The sequence below is a fragment of the Rhinolophus sinicus genome, chromosome 13, assembly GCF_057876585.1.
Source record: "Rhinolophus sinicus isolate RSI-liver-muscle chromosome 13, RSI-T2T, whole genome shotgun sequence".
NCBI classification, from domain to species: Eukaryota; Metazoa; Chordata; class Mammalia; order Chiroptera; family Rhinolophidae; genus Rhinolophus; species Rhinolophus sinicus.
Genome location: NC_142513.1, coordinates 17,279,821 through 17,302,026, shown reverse-complemented (window position 1 = coordinate 17,302,026; position 22,206 = coordinate 17,279,821). Strand labels below are relative to the sequence as shown.

The window sequence follows — 22,206 nt, the reverse complement described above, 5'->3', positions numbered from 1 at the left end:
GCGGCCTGGGGGTGGGTCTGGCCCCGCTCCCAAGTGGGGGCAGCCGCACAGGTCTTGCGAACGCTCCAAATTTATCTTAGACTCTTTTGTGTATAACGAGATGAAATGGAATAAAAAGAGAATACTGTGTGATATAATAAAATAAAACGTAACTACTTACACAGTGGTTACATAATATAAAGTGGTATAGAATATAAACATTGCTATAAATATATAAATTATAATATGTATGTGTGTAAAATAATCATATTTATATGTAGGGTGTGCATAAAGTCTGAAAACATAGACAAATATGCACAATGTTTTCTAAGACATTATCACTTTATTAAATGAATGAATCAATAAATATACACACATATACACACTCATATACTCTGTTTCCAGATTTTATATATACCCTCTACTTATTATATTTTATTTAAGTATCTTATTATTATGTGTTTCATGATCCAGCTATCACGATACCTAAGAGGCAGGTATAAAACACCCATTTTACAGATGGGGAAACTGAGACCCAGAGAGGTTCAGAACCTTGACCAACGTAGCAGTGATGGGATCAGAACCCCCAGGATTCAAGCTCTTGGTACTGGCCTCGGGGACTTGTAGGTTTGCTTCCTGTTATAAAGATGGATGGAGGGTCCACGATTTGGTCAAAGCCTTCTTCTCTGAGCATGATTTCAGGGGTTATGCCTGCTCATTGTGCAGCGGAGGGGTGTGTGTGTGTGTGTGTCCTGTGTTCACCCGCAGCAGCCTCTGGTCCCCCACTGTATGTGAGTCCTTTCTCTGTCCCTTGAAGGGCCTAGCTGTGTTTCCTGGGTCCCTCTGGGCTCCTGCCTTTGCATATCCTCCAGACACTTGGTGCTGACGTGGTCAATGAAAGAACTGAGACATGGTGGCACTCACCGCACTGGAGGATGCTGGGCTTTATTCCCGTTGCTCCTCAGGTTCTAGAACCCTCTGAGAAGCACCATTCCATTTCTGCCCTGGTTATAGAGTACTCTGGGAAATGAGCAGAGAGGCATTGCGGGGACCACTCAGCTAGCCAGCTCAGTGCCTGAGGTGAGCCGTCCCCTAGAGAGAGATGAAATCTCAGGCTCAGGGGACATGGCCCTGCTAGGCTCCTTCCCACGTGTCGTTTGCTGGATGACGTGGCAGGCCCATCCCACTCCGTGGGCAGCACATAATGATGTCTCATTTTTGTCGTGGGTGATAGAGTTCATCAGTGCCTCTTGCATCACTCATCTTTTACTCCCTTGTCTCCTGGCAAAGTCCCATCTCCCTCTCCCAGAAGGGGCTTTGCAGAGGCTCTGTGAGCTGGCTGTGCTGCTTCCGAAGGCCCATGCCTACTCCCAGTCCCCTGCTTAGGCCTCATGCCTGGTGTACTCCCACGTGTGCTGGTTAGAAAGAGCACCAGGGGCCCATCAGCCCGGTGTGGGACTTTCAGCAGTTGGTGTCACCTCTTTGGGTACAGTTTCTTAATCTGCAAAATGTGGGTTTGACCTTTGCCCTCAAATGGGTGTGGCAAGAATTAGACAAGATCCTGCATGTGTGACAGCTCTTTGAAAAGTGACCCTGAGCCCTGCACCAGCATGGTGATCATTTTAACACACTTTTTCATATATATGTGTATGTATATATATGTGTGTTTTTTTTACAAGACTTCAATGTTTTTAAGAACCCAATATACACAACAGATTCTTCTCATAAAACTCAAACACAGAAGTATACAGTGTTCTGTAATTAGTACTGCTGTTTGTTTGATGTGTTTCCTTCTAGGCATTTTTCTCATTTACATATGTATTTGTGGGCTTGGAAAAATAGAGATGACATCCTGGATGCATTATTCTGTAATTTTCTTTTTTTTATCACCCGACGCTGCATCTTGGAGGTGTTTTCCTGCCAGTACATCTGCAGTGGATTAATAGAGCTGCGCCATTCTTTTTAACTGCTGCATAATATTCCGTAGTATGGATGCTCCAGAATGTTTGAATGGGTTCCTTATTGATGGGCGTATAAGATTTTCAGTAGTTTTGCTTTTGCCAAAGTGAACGTTTTGTGCACACATGTAGGTGTTTATCTAGGACAGATGTGGAAAAATGAAGGAGCTGGATCCAAGAGTACGTGTATGAAATTTCAGTGAGAAAAGTGGTAGACCGAGCGTGCTGGTCTCTGGCCTTGGGGGACAGTTGAGTGAGGGTGGGGGCCCTGAGCACTGTGCACTGTGGCAGGCTGTGGGGGTGGGGTGAGAGGTGCCCTGGGGATCCGTAGGTGGCTGGGTTTTGGGGGAGGGTTATGAAGCTGCCATCAGTCCACAGGCGATCTCTCCCGGCTGTGTTCAGCTTCCTGGCAGCATGACAGGGCCCGCTGCTCCCAGCTGGCTGGGATGGCTTCTGTGTGCTGGTGGAGCTGGTATAGAGGAGGCTGATGGGGCGTTAGCTCACAGCGGGAAGGGAATGTGGGGTGGCAGCTCCCCCGCTCGCCTGAGCTCACAGCTGAGTCAACCTCCTCCACCTGCCAGGGCAATGTGAGTCGTTCCAGAGAAAGGCGGCGCTGGGGAGCTCACTGAATGTCCTTCTCTGTCTGTGCCTCGTCTTCAGGCTAATGCCCGGGTACCAGGGACCCTCCTTGGCCTCAGAGCCCCTACCCGAGCCCCACCCTCATGTTCCCACTGCCCGTTTTTTAAAAAACAGCTTTATTGACGTTTAATTTACACCTCATAAAATTTGCCCATTTTAAGTGTACCATTCAATGATTTTCAGTAAATTTACAGAGTGCTACATCCATCACCACAACTCAGTTTTAGAATGTTTTGTGATCTGCAAAAGAAACTTTGTGACCATTTGTGGTCGCTCCTGGTTCCCGTCCCCACTCCCAGCTCTAGGCAACCACGAATCTATTTTCTGCTTCTGTATGGTTGTTTTTCTGGACATTGCATTACATGGACTCATACAATATGTCCTCTTTCATGCTGGCTTCTTTCATGTAGAATAATGTTTTCAAGCTACATGAGGTGGTGATATATGTCAGGACTCCATTCCTTTCTATTGCCCTATAGTATCCCAGTGTATGGATAGACCACATTTTGCTCATCCATTCACCAGTTGGTAAACATTTAGATTATTTCCCTTTGGGTTATGAGGAATAATGCGGCTACGAACATGTCTGTGCAAGTCTTTGTGTGGATATATGTTTTCATGTCTCTTGGGTAGTTACCTAGGAATGGCATTGGTGGGTCATACGGTACATTTATGTTTAACTTTTTAAAAAACTGTTAAACTGTTTTCCAAAATGGCTGCGCCCTTTTGCCTTCTCAAACCCCATTTTACAGACGAGGACAATGAAGCTCCGAGAGGCTATGTCACTTGCCAAGATCTCACAGGTTTTAAGTGTCAGACTCAGGCCTTGAAGGTAGCGCAGTTGTCTCTGAAGCCCATGCTTTTAACTGCTAGGTGATCCTGCCACCTCCTGCATTCGGTTTTTCCTAGAAAACAGGAAAACCACTTACTCGTGGTTCTGATCTGTGTCCCTTTGGGCCTTAAGGACCCTGGTGTTTCTGCTGGCCTCTTGGCCCTTCGTGTTGGGAGTCCCTAGATAAGCTCTTCATCACTCGCTAAAACTTCTTTCCAAGACCAAATGGGTCCAGGCTCCCTTGAAATGACTGAACATTTGTTAACGTGTCATGGCTTCTGTTCTCTCAGAATATGTAGGGTTTTCTTTATGGAAACTCTATTCACATTCAAAAGTTTGAGCGATTCTTCTATAGCCTAAATTTAGCTCTTCAACTGTTATTTTCATGGTAAAGGTTTTCAAACTTTTTTTTTTTAAGCTGTGGAAACTTTCCTTTAAATGAAATATTATGCAGAAAACCCAATATGTAAAACAGATGAAAGAGCTATTCTGGCTGAGGTAAGCTGGGGGGGTGCTAGAACCTCATCCACCCCCACTTCTTTCCCACCCCCGCACCTGCAAACCTTCCTGCCCCCTCTTTCTCCTGGTGCGTCAGCGGACACCTGGGTTCTGCAAAGCACCCTGAAACTATTGACTCACTTAAAGGAAACACAGCTCTGACTTTCACTTTTGATGATTTTCTGGAAAGGGAAGTTTCTTTTCTCCTAATTATAAAAATAATGCATCCTTATAGAAAATCTTAAAAGTACAGAAAAAAAGAAACATGAAGAATACAATAAAACCACTCATACCCCCACCGACCAGCAACAACTGTTGATAATATTTTGGTGTTGTTACATCAGTCAGGGTCCTGATAGGAAGCAAATGGTCTTCTCACCTGGGGTAATTTGAGGAAAGTTTAATAAAGAGGAAATCTACAAAGAGTTGAGGGAAATAGTCCTCAAATGTTTTGGACTCAGGGCCCCTTTATGTTCTTAAAAACTGAGAACTCCTAAGAACTTCCATTTAACTGGATTCTATCTATTGATATTCACCCCAATAGAAATATAAACTGAGGGATTAAAATAAATACGTATTATTCATGAAAACATGACGTTAAATCCGTTACCTGTTGTACTAGGTTGCTATTGCTACATAACCGATGAGCTCAAAGTTTAGCAGCTTAAAACAATAAATATTTACTGCCTCACACAATTTCTGTGGGTCAGGAATCCTGGAGCAGCTTAGCTGAGTGGTTGTAGCTCAGGATGTCTCGTAAGGCTGTGGTCACCTCAAGGTTTAACTGGGACTGGAGGACCTACTTCCGAGATGGCTTGCTCACGTGACTTTTGGCAGGAGGCCTGTTTCCTGCCATATGAGCCTCCCCACAGGGCTGCTTGAGTGTCTTCTCAACGTGGCAGCTGGCTTCCGTCCGAATGAGTGACCCCCACTCACGAACAAGGAGGAAACCACAGTACTTTTTATGACCTAGCCTTGTAAGTCATATACCATCACTTCTGCCATATATATATATTTTTTTACTCGAAATGATTTACTAAGTCCAGCCCACTCTCAAGGGAAAGGGAATTGGGCTCCACTTCTTGAACAGAAGAGAATTTGTGAACATGTTCTAAAACCACCACACATGTTAACCTAAATAGTTTTATGAAAAATAATATTTTTCAAAACAAACAAACAAACAAACAAACAAACAAACAAACAAAATAGTGAGCAGAGTCAAGTAGTCCTGTTTTATACTTTTGCAAGTCTAAGGTCTGGCTTAAAAGAAGATTCTGCGTGCAATATGTTGTGATATGTTATTTTGGTTGTAGTAAATTAAGAAAATCTTATCTCACACAGATAAGTTGGAAAAGAGAGGAAACATTTAAATTGCCTTTTCAGATAAGTGTGGATATTTTTTGATACCACAATCAGACACAACAGGTGGTAGTTTGTTCAATATGGAATCTGACACCATATCAATTTTCAGCTTCTTTTCTTACTCTGTTACATTAAAATTCATTGGTCTTGCATTTGAATGGCTCTTTTACCCAATCAAACTTTTCAAAAACATAATGTATCGGTCTGTTAGAAAGTACTGGTTCACCTTTTTTGGATATAACACCAAAAGTAGAAGCAACAAAAGCAAAGGTCAACAAGTAGGATTACATCAAACTAAAAAGCAAAGGAAACAATCAACAAAATGAAGAGGCTACCTGTAGAATGGGAGAAAATATTTGCAAACTCTGTATCAGTAGGGGTTCACTCTCGGTGTTGTATTAATACATTCTGTAGGTTTGGACAAATGTCTAATGACTGATATCCATCATTGTGGTATCATACAGAGTATCTGTGTGTTTTCACTGCTCTAAAATCCTCTGTGCTCTGCCTATTCATGCCTCCCGCTCCCCAAATCTTGGCAACCATGGATCTTTTTACTGACTCCATAGTTTTTGCCTTTTCCAGAAAATCGTATAGTTGGAATCATACACTATGTAGCCTTTTCAAATTGACCCCTTTCACTTAGTAATATGCATTTAAGGTTCTTCCATGTCTTTTCATGGCTTTATAGCTCATTTCTTTTTAGTGCTAAATAATATCCCATTGTCTGAATGTGTCATTGTTTATTTATCTGTTCCCCTGCTGAAGGACACCTTGGTTACTTCTAAAGCAAATTCATAATTATTCATAATGCTGAATAAAGCTGCTATAAATAGCCATGCTCTGGTTTGTGTAGACATAAGTTTTCCACTCTTTTGGGTAAATAACAAGGAGCACGATTGCTGGATCGTGTGGTTAAAGTATGTTTAGTTAGGTAAGAAACCACCAGACTGTCTTCCAAAGTGGCTGGACTGTTTTGCATTCCCATCAGCGATGAATGAGGGTTCCTGTTGCTCCACGTCCTCACCAGCATTTGGTGTTGTCAGTGGTCTGGATTTGGGCCATTCTCACGGATATGTAGTAGTATCTCATTGTTGCTTTAATTTGCATTTCCCTGAAGACATATGATATGGAGCATTTATTCCTATGCTTATTTGCTATCTATATATATCTTCTTTGGTTTCCTTTTTTTTTATTGTGCATGTGAAGCATGGAATACGGTGATTACTAGTACAGTTGGGTGCCACCAGACTGGCTGTGTTAAAGTGATGGTGGTTTTACCCACCATTACTTTTGCACCATCCGTACAAATGTCAACTCAGTAAAAAAGGCAAATACCATCTTCGGGTTAGTATGAAAATAGTGTTGACCTCCTGAACACCCTGAGTCTTGGGGACCACTTTGAGAAACATTGGTTTACATGAACCAACAAGGAATGATGTAGTGCCCAGGGGGCTAGCAAAAGTAAGGAGCCGTTATCACCCCCAAACCTGAAGGGGCCAAGGGAAGAGGAACCTACTGGATCCTAAGGAGGGTACTATATGGAGAGGGCTGCCTAACAGGAGCAGTGACTTTCTCCGGCCACCTTCTACTCTTCTTACCATGCTTCCCATGACCAAACCAAGCCATGAAGCAGAATGCAGGGAAGTCTCTGATGTAGTCCACCTGGTTAAGCTTCCCCAGGCATGAATGAGGGCAGATTTAGAGGCACAGATGGGGCATACCCAATCCAGTTGTCTTCAACAATTTGCATCTACACACAGACACAGAGGGAGTATGGGTATATTTAAAAATAGCTTTTGCCCGAACATTCATTTATCAATTCAACAAAATTAGACACCTACTCTGTGCTTTGAAGAACCTAAACAAAGTAATGGTGTAAGGAAGGACTGGGGTGGGAGGCCATGTGTAAGCTGTGGTGTCAGGGAGGGCGTCTGTTAGGAGGTGAGTTAGGCTGAGCTCTGAATATGGAGAAAGAAGCAGTCACACGGGAATCTGGAGGACATGTACAAAGGGCCTGGAATGGGAATGAGCTTGGTGTGTTTGAGGATAAAATAAAAGAAGGTAGGAGGTAGAGAAGCAGTCTGGGGAATATTGTTCCTTGAAGACTGTGGTAGGAAGTGTACATTTACTTTGGTTGACATGGAAAGTCACTGGTGGGTTTTGAGAAGGGAATCATATAATGAGATATAGACCATGTGAAGTTTTTCCTGGAGAGTAGACTATATGAGTACATTTTCATGAGTGGGAGCAGGGAAGCCTTGTCAGAAACTATCACAGTAGCCTAGGTGAGAACCTGCAGAGGTGGCTGTGAGATGGAGAAGTAAGAAGGTAGAGCCAACAGGGCTGCGTGTCAGGCAATGAAAAGAGGGACTCAGTGATGACTGACTACTTCTGGCTTAAGCATCTAGGCCCACGATGGTACTATATTTTGAGGCTGGGAAGATTGGGGTAGGGGGTAGGTGGAGATTAGGAGAAAATGAAGGGTTCTGTAGGACTGTCCAAGTTGACAGTCCCTTTTAACATCCAAGTGGAGATCGTTAGCAGGCAGATGAATAGGTGAGTCTGGAGCTCAGAGGAGATATCAGGGATGGGTATAAAAATTGGCAAGTCATCAGCTTACAAATGCAGTCTTTTCAAAGCCAAAGGACTGGATGAGGTCCTTTAGGAAGCAAAGGTATATAGAGCAAAGGAGGGACCCCAAGAGAAAACCCTGGGACACCTCAATAGCTGCATGTTGGGCCAAGAAGAAGAGAACAAAGGAGAGACCATGATGCCAAGGTGATAGAGAGAACACTAGGATGGTGTGGCATCTCAGAAGCCCAGAGAGGGCGGCCTTTTTAGAAGGAAGGATTGCCAGCTGAGTCAAATATTCCTCAGAGGTTGACTATTTTATCTTGTGCTTATATAATAGTCTTTGGAAAAGAGATTTTTCATGGCGACCTCATGGACCCCCTGTCTGAATGAACCATAATTTATGTAACCACTCCCCCATTATTGGATTTTGAGACTGTTTCCAATTTTTTCTACTATAAATTACGCCATGGTGATTATCATTGTATAAAAGTAGTTTGGCCAACACTTTGATTATTCACTTGGCATAGATTCCTAGGGGTTCAGTAGATTTGAGGATATCAGCATCTGCAAAGCTTCAATATAAACTGCTCATTTGGTCCCCAGAAAGGCTGTGTCAGTTTTCATTCCCACCAGCAAAGAGTACCAGGCTTGCCTCATCACTACCTTCCTCATCAACACTGGATGATGACACTGAAAACGTATCTTTGCTTATATATTTGATATGTGGGAAATAGTTGTGTTGTCTTAATTTGCATATAATTGAGAAGTTTAAGTTTGAATATCTATTCATGAACTGCCTAGTTATTTCTTTCTTCCTCTGCGTGGTCTATTTTTTGGTTCATTTTTGCACTAGTGGGTTTTTTTCTTATTAATTTCAATGATTGAGTTATTGTATATGTTTATGTGTGAGAGAGGAGAGAGGGGGAGAAGGAGAGAAAGGGAAAGAATGGAAATAGGGAGAGGTCAACTCTTTGTCATGTAAGGTGCAAATATTTTCTGCAGTGTGTGTGTGTGTGTGTGTCTGTGTGCGTGTGTGTTTGCTTTCACATTTTGTTTTTGTTTTTTTATGCCCCGGGGTTCTTCATTTTTATGTAGTCAAACCTAATGATATTTGCTTTTTCCCCATTATTTTGTTCTTTGCTCTTATCCCTCTAAAACAGCGGTCAGAAAACTATGGCTGGAAAGCCAAAGCTTCCCACCATCTGTTTTTGTAAATAAAGTTTTATTGGAACACAGCCATACTCATTCTTTTACATATTGTCCATGGTAGCTTTCATACTACAACAGCAGATTGGGTAGCTGCAACAGAGACCATCAAGCTGGCAGAAATGAAAATATTTACTCTCTGGCCCTTTATAGGGAGCTTGCTGATTCTTGCTCTAAAGTGTTTCATCATCTAGTGATGTATATATTCTTCTAGATTTTTGTGGCCTTGTTTAAATAATTAAATGTGTAATCCTTCTGGATCTCATTTCAGTATAAAGTAGCAAATGAAATTTATCTCTATTTTGCTTCCAAAGATTTATCAAGTGTCCCAGCATCCCTTGCTTCCCCTTGAGTTTGCAATGCCACCCTCATACTCTAGAGCCTCATTTGTGAAGCAGGGTAACTGTCCTACCTGTTTATTCTGTTCCAATCATCTGGTTTTGTCCCAGTGACACACTGTTTTGATCCTTATAGCTTTATATTGTGGCTTAGTACCTGATAGAACAAGTCCTTCCTCATATTGCTCTTCTTTTGCCAAATGTTCTTTGTTATTTTCAGCTTTTCACATAATATTTAAGACTTTTTGGTCAAGTTTTCCCACTGAAGTTCAAAAATAGATTCCTCCAATGTTGATTAATATCATAAATGGGTATAGAGTTTCAGTTTTGCAAGATGAAAAGAGTTCTGAAGATGGATGGTGGTGATGGTTGTACAACATTATGAATATATTTAATACCACTGAACACTTAAAAATTATTGAGATGGTATGTTTTGTGTTATGTGTATTTAACCATGATGAAAATGAAAACTAATTAAAAACGACAAAAAAAAATTTAGCTAGTGACCGGATGGAGGGGAGAATGGGAAGTTATTGTCCAATGGGTCCAGAGTTTCAGTTTAGGAAATGAAAAAGTTCTGGAGATGGGTGGTGGTGATGGTTGCACAACAATGTGAATGTACTTAGTGCCCCTGAATTATACACTAAAAGTAATTGAAATGGTAAATTTTATGTTACAAAAATTTTACCACAATTAAAAAATTAATTTGGGAAATGGATATCTTTGTCATAGTGAGTTTTCTAAGTAGGCAAATGTTACATGGCTCTATTGGATGAGTATGCTATGTCCTTTAGGAAAGCCATAGGTTTTTTGTTTTTGGTTTTGTTTTACTATATAAGTCTTGTTTATGTCTTGAAAGGAGGGCTTTACAATTTTGTGTATTAATTTTGTAGCAAGTAATTTTGCTGAAGTTGCCTTAGTCTCAGTTTTTCACGCCATTCTTTTGGAGTTTTCTGTGTAGAAAATAACATTATTTGTAGATGATAAGGTTGTCTGTTCATTCCAGTGTTTCATTGAGTCTATAGTGCCCATAGCCTATCTTCCCATCTCTTCTCTCCAGGCTAACTACTCCTGTTCCTATTGCTAACATTTATGAGATGTGACTTTGAGATTTGTGGACATGCTTTACTTAGTCCATCTTTTTCCCAAAGCCTGATCTGACCTTAGGGTGAATGGAACTGTTGCTGTCCTCATTCTGGTTGAGTTTGCCTGTTAGCATGTCCCAAGTTTCTGTTGGCTTTTGGGGCAGCTACTGTTGACTTATATTGAGCTTGTAAGAAACTAAAACCCCCAGTTCAGTCTCCCATTAGTGAAGTTCCATCTTCTCCATCCTGTCCTTGTGCAATTGATTTTTTTAAAAAGTATTTGTTGGAATATATTCTTCATACAGACAAGGGAAAAACTGGTTGTATTTTCCTATGTTGAGAATAGCCCTGTAACCAGCACCCCCCTTAGATCAAGAAACAGAGCCTCACCAGCAGCTCCCAGAAGCCTTCCTGGACACAGGTGATTTTCGATATTGAATTCGAGGCTCTAAATCTATCTGTTGAGTTTTGAGCTCATTAACCACCTGCTCAAATAATTTTGGATTCTTGATTGATACATTAAGACTTCTGCATGACCAGTGACAGAAATCCAACTCTAACTTAAGCATATGTGGATACAGGGGCTATTAGAAAATGTTTCTGAGTAGGTGACTGTCAGCAACATGAAGTATATACTCGTATTCCATCCTTTTAGGAACCCCCATAGGAATAATATCTCTTTCCAACCATGTCCCAGGTTCAACAAGTCCCAGGATTGAATCTCATTGGCTATATACCTGCCTCTGAGCCAATCACAGTAGCTAGAGTAGGGATACAATGTTATGATTGGTCTGATCTGAGTCGTATGCCCACCCCTGGAGTTAGCTTCTCCTAAAACACATGGATTGACACTTGGAGATGAGTTGTACCTACCCCAAGGAAAATTGGGATGGTATTACCAGAAGAAGGGAAAATGAATGCCAGCCAGACCATAAATAAGTATGTCTACCTCATATGAAATATTCACCAGCAGTTTCTACTATACGGGCCCACCTCACAAATATGGTGGATTTGGTTCCAGAACACCATAATGAAGTGAATCACATGAATTTTTTGGTTTCCCACTGCATGTAAAAGTTATGTTTATGCTTACGCTATACTGTAGTCTTGTAAGTGCATAGTCGCAATAGCACTGTGTTTAAAAAACAGTACATACCTTAATTAAAAAATGCTTTTTTTGGTAAAAAAAAATCCCTAACCAACATCTGAGCCTTCGGCAAGTCATAATCTTTTTGTGGTGGAGGGTCTTGCCTCAGTGTTGATGGCTGCTGACTGATCACAGTTCACCATAACAAATATAATAATAATGAAAAAGTTTGAAATACTGCAAGAATTACCAAAATGGGGCCAGAGACACAAAGTGAGCAATCACTGTTGGAAAATGGTGCTGATAGGCTTGCTTGATGCAGGGTTGCCACAAACGTTCAATTTGTAAAAAAAAAAAAAAAAAAAAAAAAAAAAAAAAAAAAAAAAAAGCATATCTGTGAAGTGCAATAATGCGAGTTATGCCTGTATGTCATTCATAAACACAAGGAACATTTGCCTTCTAGACCAGAGTTGTCTGATCGAACTTTTTCCAGTGTTGGAAATGCACTGTCCAATATGGCAGCTGCTAGTCACATGTGACTATTAAGCACTCAAAATATGACTACAGTGACTGAGGAACTGAAATGTTGATTCTTTTTAATTTAAAATAATTGAAGTAGTCAACTGTGGTTAGGCTACAGGCTAACTGTTAGGCTACTGTATTAGACAGCATCGTCCTGGACCATTTTGAAATCCCTGATAAAAGTGTTGAACAGGTGATGGCCAAAGACAGAGCCTGGGGCACGACACCTGAGACCTCCTCCATATCAATGTCTGTTAAAGAACAAAATTCAACTGAGTAAATTGGAAGATCTAATTGGCTTTACTAAATGATTCATGAATTGGGCAGCGTCCCATCTAGCAACTAGAAGCGCCCGTTCTGATGATTTGTCCAAAAATGGAAGGTTTTTATAGGCAGAAAGAGAAAGTGAATTATTTCAGGCAAGGATACCTTCCCTTAGGGGAAGGCAAGGGGTTTTACCAGGCAGATGACCTCACTAGCGTTGGTCAGGAAATTCTGGACTGATTGGTTTAAAATTCTACTCTTGGGAGAGGCTAAAATAACTACAGTTAGTTATTAAGTTTCGGTTTGGTGAAATGGCCTAGCAAAAGTGACTCCACTTTGGTCTGTTGTTTCTTTTTTTTTAAACATGTATCAGAGTCGATCATTACCCATTAGGGATGTTGTTCAACTGAAATGAACTTAACTATACTGTTTTTTGTGGTTGGTATGTGGGAACAATAGCAAGAATCTCTACTATAAAAAAAAAAAGTGCCTTCCTTTCCTACAAAAAACTTGGAAGAAAATTTCTCTCTGAGGATTAAATTCTAGCAAAACCTGTAATAGATCAGACGTTCATTGCACACCGTCTGGGCATCTTCAGACCAGCACTGGTGGTTCATTAGTGAGGAGACTGGGCCAGGCCATGTGGGAGCTCAGGGATGAGCAAAGTCACCTTGAAGAGAGCACAGTATTAACATGCTTAACCGTGGATAATGTTATTATAGAGAGAACCTTGGCAAGAACAGATGCCTAGGAAAAGGAGGCTGGGAGATCATTTATGAGCAACACTATCTAAATTCTGTCCAGGGGTGAGGAAAACATGACCACTAACTTGAAGATTACCATTCTGTTGCTAAGGACAATGTGACTATGGAAACCCATCTTGATATAATGCCATTAAACATGGTGATCATGTACTTTCTTGCGACACTCTGATGAGAATGACATTCATGAATGACATTTCCAGCCAGGTCTGCCTACACATACAGAATGAGTCGACCATGCTTAAGTGAATTTCTGGCATGTGAGACAATTCTCTTTCTTCTGTAAAATCGCCCTGTGATTTTATTCAGCAGCCTCGTATGCTTAGATCGTATGAGACTAATCTTGAAAGAAGAAACCACTTGTGGTAGACTGCTAAACCATGGTCAGTCTCCCAGATGATGACATCCTGGGGGATTCAGCCAGTTGGAACTCTCCTGGAACCTGTTCAAACCCCGAACACCATGACACTCAACCAGAATTTCCTCCTGGGTATTCATAAGGAGATACATGAGAGGCTTGTCAAATGCTCACTGGAGTCCAGACATTCCCCATCTTTGACATTTCCCAGTCTAGTAATCCTGTTGAGGAGATAGATGAGATATTTCTATCGCGATTTAGTCTTGCTTGGCTTCTAGGGACCATGGTTTTCTTTCTAATAGAGTCAGAATATGGTCAGTATTTCTGTCAAAGAAACTCAGAAGCTCTTTAAATGTATGCATCCTAAGTCCTTTTCTTAATAATCAAAGCCAAAGTTAAAGTCATTAAACAACGAGGTGAAGGAAGGCTGAGGTTTGACAAATGGAAGAATGTTCTAGAATCTGCTCAGATTATTGCATTGTCCAGTACATCCATCCCATGTTTGTGCCAGCAAAACAGAACGGGTCTCACTGCCCCATTCTCTGTCTACCGTATCTGATGGGGGAAGTGTGTCCAGAGCAGAAATAAAGACTAAGAAAGGAGAAATGTGAAACCTGCTAAGTTGGGCAGAGGGAAATTACCTTTGTCATTTACACAAGAAAAACTCAATGAAGCCCAGTCCTTCAAGAGACACCCTAGGACACAGGCATTTGAGCGTAAGGACCCCAAATTCGCTGGGCACCACAAAAGTAGTAATAGCCATTCTCCAGATGAGTCATCATCAAAAACTGTGTTATATTGGTTTCCTATTATTGCATAGCAAGCTACCTCGAAACAGTTAGTAGCTTAATACAACAACATGTTATTTCTCAGTGATTCTTTGGATTGACTGGGCAGTTCTGCTGATCTTGCCTAGGCTCCCTCATGAGGCTGCATTTAGCTGCCAACTCAGTCAGTATCTGGGTTCAGCTGAGATGGCTGGGATTCCCTTTCCATGTGGTCTTTCATCCTGGGCTTCATCCAGCATGGTGGTCTCAGGGTTCCAAGAGGGCAAACCCCAGTGCACAAGCCCTTGCCTGCCTCATGTTTGTTGATATCTCATTGGCTAAAGTAAGTCACATGGCCAATGTGGGCGGAGTCTATACACACGTGGACACTGAAAGACATGATTCATTGGTGGCCATCATTGTCACAGGCTACCCCACACTCTAGACTTTGCTGTGATCTAGACCAGAATTCTAGCAAACCAGTGTGATAACCTTGGGTATGTTGTGTTGATCAAATGCTGTGATTGGCTGTTGATATTCTGGAATGTCTGGGATGTACCAGGTGGACCAAACACTGTTACCAGAGTCTTCCTTCTGGGAACCCTGAACTCGGGTTGAGCAGGCCAACCATGTATGTGGTTGGCATTGACTCTAAAACTGTGACAGTCAGAATTCAGCACTAGGGAGTGATGCTTAGGCTTGTTTAATTTTATTGCTTATTAGCTGCATAGCCCTGACAGTGATTTATGTGATTTCATAATATTATGTTGAACCCTCAGTAATTGGGGTTAAAGTCTGGATCAATGTGGAAACAAACAGGAACAGAAAAAATAATCATCTGCCAGATGGAACAAATTATTAGTTCATAAATGCGATCAATGTGCTCACTATAGAAAACCTTTCCAAACATAGATGGTATAGGGGAAACTGAATCAAAAGGGGCCCTCGGTGGAAAGTGTGGGAAGCTTTGCAGAAAGGTCCCAGGCCTTGGGACTTAAGAACATGGCGTCAGACAAAACTAAGTTGTCATCTTCGTTCGGTGACCTTTGCGAGTTCCTTCATCTCTTTGTGCTCCGATGCCTCATCTGTAAAGTGGAGAGAGTAATGACTGGCTGTGAAGAATCAGAGATAAAGGCTGGACAGTGCCCATGGTCAGTGTAGCCTATGACTGTCATCTGCCACTAGCCTCAGTTTCAAGGGGGCAGAGGCAAGATGAACATCTCTTCTTTTTTCTTTTCTAATCCTTCTGCGGACTCTCACCGCCGTAACTACCCTCATCTTCTCTATCTTCATTTACTCAGTGTCCTCCTCCTACCAGCCATTCACCTTTGAATAGTCCGATTGTCATCATTTACACGTTAGTATGAAAAAGTCAAAACCTTTTTACAGCAATTTTTATTATAAGCCAGTGGGAAGTTTGGCCACCCCACATCATGTAATAGTTAGAGCCTGCTTTCAGAGTCCCTGAAATGAAAGGACCTGCTACTGAAGAACTTCTGTCAGACTACATACTGAGACCGGAGAACTCAAGGTGCCCGGGATTTCCTGGTTTGTTGTATCATCTCTTACGGCAGCCACCAATATTCATTTTGCTTGGCTTGAGCCACTTGAATGTTTAAAACCCATCCATAATTACAAAAGCTCTTTGGAGGGACCCTAATTAGCTTCTATAAATTGCTTTCTGTAACCTTTCAGAGTTAATATGATCTGTACCCTTGTTATTAAAAAAAGAAAAAAAAAAAACTAGATTATATCAGTAAACTTTGTCCAAGTTACTTGGCACCTAACATTTTGTCAAAGAAACATGGTGGCCAATGTTCCTCTGAATGGGTTAGGCTTCTACCCAGTCATTCCTTCCGGCTCATGACTTTCTTCTTCATTTGCTGCCCACGGAGGCTGAAAATAACTTGTTTTCTGGCAAGCTTGGGGTAAAATTCCTTACGATTGAAACAGATCCATAGTGAAGCATTCCTAGCTTTTAGGAGAGAGCATTCTGAACTGCAGGGATGGTTAGGACCCTGCAGGACCCTGATGAAGGAGAGGAGTCTCCTGTCTCAGCATCATACCTGGAACTAGGAGAGCTGCTTACAGGGCCATGCCACCCAGGGCCATGCCACCCAGGGCCCTCCCATGTGGCCGAGACTCCTGGCTCTGCCTGGCACTGTTGCATGTCTTGTGCCATGTAGGTTCTGCCTTCCCACTCCCTGTAGCTCAGACCAAAGGCCTCAAAGACAATAATCAAGAAACATTGCATCTCTGAACATCAGCTGCTTGGTCCTGGAAGACTCACTTTATATATTATATTTGTCCCGACTAAAGCCAAGATTCCATTGGTCCTTCCAAACTGGTGTTAAATTAGAAAATAACACTTCTAGGTAATATGAGGGTGAGCGAGAAGCTGGGGAGTGGCAGGATAGCTGGGTGATGAGAGATCATCTGAGTGGGTGACAGCGAGTTGGATAATAAAGGAGCAGCTAAGGTAATGGAGGAATAACTAGAGAGGGAATAGCTGGAGAGAGAGAAGGAGTAGCTGGGCAGTGGAAAAATAACTGGGTAATGAAGGTCAAGCACAAAATGGGAGTTACTACAGTGGGACAAAAGAAGAATCCGAGACCTGCAGTGGGAACCATTCTGTCCTGCTCCAATTGTCTCCACTTTGTTACTTTCTTAGGTCTTGCTGCTGAGAAACAAACTTGGTCTAAGTCTCTATCAGTTAGCTGGAATCTGGGCTGTTTTAAACCAGTGGGGTGAAACTCTCCGGGATTAAGGCTGAGGTTGTAGTGGTGGTGGGTGGGTGCAATGCGGCTGGTTAGTGTCTTCTTAGGGAGGGACTCTCTCTTCTCTCAGCCCCTCCAAGGATGGGAGAGGTTGCTTGCCAGGGGTCCTAGCAGAACCTACATCTGAGGGCCCCCCCTGCCCTATCATCACTTTCATCCTTCTCTCCACCAGTTTTCATTGACACTTAAGTGTCAGGCACATGCTAAAAGCCTGTCCATGCATTATCTCATTGCATCCTCTCGACAACTCTATGAAATAAGTACTATTGATAGCCCCATTTTACAGATGGATAAACTAAGGTTTAGAACAGTCTCGTAACTTGCCGTGGTCCGAGCCTAGACTGCCTGACTTCAGAACCTGTCCTTCAAGCCTTCTGCCGTAGTCATGGATTACGCCCACGGGGGTCATTTTTTCCTTCTCAAAATCCCAGCCCTCCCCATTCACCATTTAACAGCACTTAGGAGAAGTGAGGGCTCAGGTAGCATATCCTACTTGAGGAAGGAACCCAAGCAACAAGCCAAGTGCCCACAGCCCCCACCTGTGGGTGGGTGCAGCCACCTGGCAGCCGTGTTCCAAACCCATTCCCAATGAGGTCTGTCAGATAAAGTCACAATTTAGAACCAGGCGTCCCAGGGCGCACCCACCACCGGCAATCAGACCTCATTTGCACTGAGACATTTATAGTCCGTGGTGAATTTCCATCATCTGTATAGGATGAGACTCAGAAAGAGAAAGCTCTGGGTTTGAGAAGTTTTCCGTTCTCTCTTCTGTACTTCCCAGCATGCCTTGGGACAGATGCCTTGTCAAGGGTCTTGCCCATCTGACTTTTTCAAAAGCATTTTCTGACACTAGGTGCTTGGAAAACATTATATAGCCATAATTTCAGGTTTGGGGAATTTGGTTTTATTTTTTAAAAAATATTTAAATTTGGGTCCTGAAGAGCCTGACTGTTCTCCTTATTTCATGAAAGCAAGGCAATCACGTTGTCATATGTGACGTGGTGATTTGTTTCATAAGCTGCTGGCCCGAAAGAGAAGCCATTCACTCCCGCAGGATTGGGGTTGGTAAAATTGTTTTTCACTGTGAGAAACTTAAGGTTAAGTGCTAATTAATGGAGGAGGTTGGCTTTTGTACAGATAGATCGGTAGGTAGGTTTGGGGACATGTCAAATACACCATCTTTGTCTCTGCAGTTGAAAATATATTCATAAAGCCCACACAACTCAAGATTTTTTACAGCTCCGTTTTTGGCACGTATATTCTGGTCTTGGTGTGCTCTGGCTAATAAACAGCTTCTGACTCGTGGCACTCAGTAATTGATCATGACATTGACCCAGGTGGCATTCAGGGCATAGCTGATGGAGGTTAAAATCCCGCAAGTCATGTGAGCTCATCGGTCTTTTCTCAGCCAGGCCACTTGGGGATTGTCTTAGTTATCTTGGGCCACCATAGAAAAATATCATAGATTGAGTGGCTTAAACAACCAAAAATTATTTACTCACAGTTCAGGAGGCTGAAAGTCCGAGATCAGTGTGCTAAGCATGGTCAGTTTCTGATGAGAACTCTGTCTGTGTCCTTACATGGCAGGGAAGAAGGGAGGAAGGGAAGGAGAAAGGGAAGGAGGGAAGGAGGGAGGGAGAGAGAGGAGAGGGGGAGAGAGAGACACAGACAGAGAACAAATTCTGTGGTTTCTCTTCTTATAAAGGCACTAATCCCATCATAAGGGCCCCACCGTTGTGACTCATCTAAACCTAATTATCTTCTAAAGACATCATCTTGAAATACCATCACGTTGAGGGTTAGGGCTTCGACATAGGAGTTTGAGGGAGATACAGTTCAGTCCATAGCAGGTGCTTTCTGTTGTCAGGCCAAAGGACTGGCTTCTTTGATGCTTCTGGAATTCTCTGCCATGCTGGAGAAGCTGGTAGGCATTTTCCCAAGGGAACACAAAGGCTGACTAAGGCTAGAGGGTTATTCCAGAGGGCTGGACATGTTGAAGGAAAGTCCATTGATGATTGGAAGAGCCCCAGATTCTGTCAGACTCAGGATGTATCATTTTGTGTGTGTGTGTGGTGGTGGTGGGGGTGGGGGGAGGGCGAGAATTTTGATCTTTGAGGACTTTCTGGGGGAAAATACCAAATCTGACTTATTGGAGAAATGGATGTGCCTGATGGCTGTCATCTTCAGTCCATGAGATTTGAGGAGGGGGATATGACTCAGGTCTGCAAAACCATGGAGTTACCCAGAGAGATGTCCAGAAACTTGAAGGGATGTGGGGGGGAGCTGCATTAGCAGGGAGATGTTCTGATTCTCTATTGCCATGTGAAAAAACCACTCCAAAACTTGGTAGCTTAAAACAACCACCATTTTATTGTTATTGCCCACGGGTCAGGAATTCAGATAGAGTACTGCAGGCTGAATTTGCCTCTGCTCCATAATGTCTGGGGTCTCAGCTAGGATGCTTTACACAGTAGGGTCTGGGACAGCTGGGATCGGGCTGGGCATCTTTCTCTATGTAGCCCAAGGGGTTCTCGATGTGGCCTCTCCAGCATGGCGGCCTCAGCATAGCTAGACTTCTTACATGGCACCTCAGGGCTCCAGAGCAAATGTTCCAGGATCCAGGAAGTGGAAACCGCCAATATCTTAAGACTTGGGAAGTTACTAAGCCACCCAGATTTAAGGGGAGTGGATGAAGACCCCACTTCCTGGTGGCACGTGTTTGATGGTCACAGTTTGTGGCCATCTTTTCTTTTTTTTTCAATTTATTGGGGTGACAATTGTTAGTAAAATTACAGCCATCTTTAATCTACAACAAGAGGCTAACTGCTATGACATTTTGAAGCTTATCTCTTACTCACATAACAGTCCAACATGGGTTGCCTAGGGTTGGAGTTGGGCATGGGAAATGACTGCTAACGGGTATGGGGTTTCTTTTGGGGGGGCGCTGAAATGTTCTAAAATGGATTGTGGTGATGGCCGCCCAACTCTGGAAGGCCATCCCAGGTGACTCTCCTCCATGCAACATACCTGTACCCAAGTTCTTTCCGTCTTGTGGCTCTGCCCTCTAGATCTCTGCCATCCAATAGAAATACAAGGCAAACCACATGTGGAACTTTCAATGTCCTAGTAGCCACATGTTAAAAAGTAAAACTAAATAAGTGCAATTAATTTTAATATTTTTAACAAGTATATCCAAAACATTATTTCAATATGCAATCAATATAAAAACGTGTTAATGAGATATCTTACTTTTTTTTTTATAAGTCTGTGCAATCTGGTGTATATTTACTTACCAAATGTCAATGCAGATTAACCACATTTCATGTGTCTCTGGCCACATGTGGTTGTAGCCACCGTATTGGGCAGGTCAGCTATAAACACTCAGGCCCCTCCATTCAGGCTGGGGATGAAGAGTGCCTGGGGCTTGCAAGGGAAGGTTCTACAGGCCAGACCTACACGTGGCACAGATCACGTCTGTCCACGTTCCACTGATCAGGACTCAGACTATAGTCACACCTTTATAAGGGACACTAGGACAGGTGTTCTGGCCATGTACCCAGGAGGACCAGGAAACAGGGCTTGCCGAACCACAGCAGATTCTGTCCCAGCAGCCAACAATTTTTGGAGTATCTATGATGTGCTACTTGGCCTGGTTGGCAGGTTTTGCCTAGGTTTAGAGTAAGTGGGACAAAGCTCTGCTTTATCGGTGTCCCTGGATTCATAGGCCATAGTCTTTAAGTTGCATCCAGGGTCTTCACGGCAGCTTGCCTCCCAAGGCTTCTTAGAAAGGCACTAATCCTGGGGACCCCTGGTTCCCATCTTGGTAATGCCATTTGTCCCATTGGGAATGCCCATGTCCTCTTCTGGGCCTGTGATCACCGGGTTTTCCCCATTCTCTCGGCTCTCCCTCAGTCTCTTACTCTCCCCTTTGTTGTCCCCCCGCCCCCCATATGGGCAGCATGTGGGGAGAGACATGCCATTTAGAAACAGTCAGTCCTGGATGCCAGCCCCAGTTCTACCACTCACCTGCTGTGTGACTGGGCAAATCACTCAACCTCTTTGAGTGCCAGCCTTCTCCTCTCTACAGGACATAGTCAGAGCGACTGCAGGATGTTGGCCTCTGCTTGTCCCAGTTCTGCCCGGCTGGGCAGACCTTCGAAGAGGGCCGGCTCCTACTCACCGAGGGGGTGGACTTGATCTTGCTGCCCCATCCTGGGCAGTGAGATGCCTGGGGTGGGCTGAGACTCCTATGTCCCTCTCATGTGATGGCTCATCTGAAGGTCTAGTCTCTGCCTCAGTTTCACCATCCAGTTCTTAAGGAGTTTGTAAAGAAGAACCTCAGCCTGGTTCTGAGGGGGACCCTGACCTTCCGTAAGCTTCTGCCTGGGGGTGTCCCCCCATCCCCAACACCCCTCATGCCCCCAATCCAGCCTGCATCCATTCCCTGTTATCTCCCTGAGAACCAGGAAAGTGGTCTCTGGCCTGCTCCAGTTCCTCCTATGCTTCAGGATTCCTACTGGCCTGATCACCAGCTAAATGGACCCCGGAGGCCTGATGCCAGCCGTGATCAAGCGAGCCCTTGGGGGAAAGGCCTCAGCCAGCCCACGCTGTGCAGGGTCCCCGCTTCCTTGCCTCCCACACCTGGCCTCCTGCCATCTCCTAGGGACAGGCCATGCTGCGCTGGCCGCTCGAGGCACCCCCAGAAGTGGTGAGGATGGACAGTGAATGTCAGGTGACTGGTGCCTTTGAGCCAAAGTCCCTATTCCTTATGTTCAGTGTAGACAAGAGTAATATTGACTCTGGAATGTTTAACTGGGCCAGGAGCAGTGGAGATAGAAACTGTAAGGCAGAGGATGCTGCACCCATTTTATAGGAAAGGAAACCGAGGCACAGAGAGATTCAGAGACTTGCTCACGTCTCACAACACCTAAGTGGTAGTTGGATTGTGATTCTCAGTCAAATGAATGTTGAAGTCTGTGTTCCTAACTAGTGTGCAACCCTACTACCTTAAAAGCGAAAAGAAAGATATGAAAGCAAATATATGGAGACTATAGCTGGTACCTGCAGGTGAAATGCGGAGCCCCTGTGACTCAGACATAAAATCACTGTCTGACTCTTTGTCCAGAAAACTCCTATTGTAATGGATGAGGGTGGTCACCCTGAAAAGCCCTGAAGGAAAAAACCCGGGTCAGAGTA

At 43.4% G+C, this 22,206-nt stretch overlaps 1 protein-coding gene across 3 annotated transcripts in view; it reads left to right on the top strand.

Annotated features, from left to right (window-relative positions):
• The window catches only part of PPP1R16B (protein phosphatase 1 regulatory subunit 16B), a 92,606-nt gene that overhangs the window by 25,319 nt on the left and 45,081 nt on the right, over window positions 1-22,206 (top strand). The gene's annotated exons all lie outside the window — the stretch shown is intronic.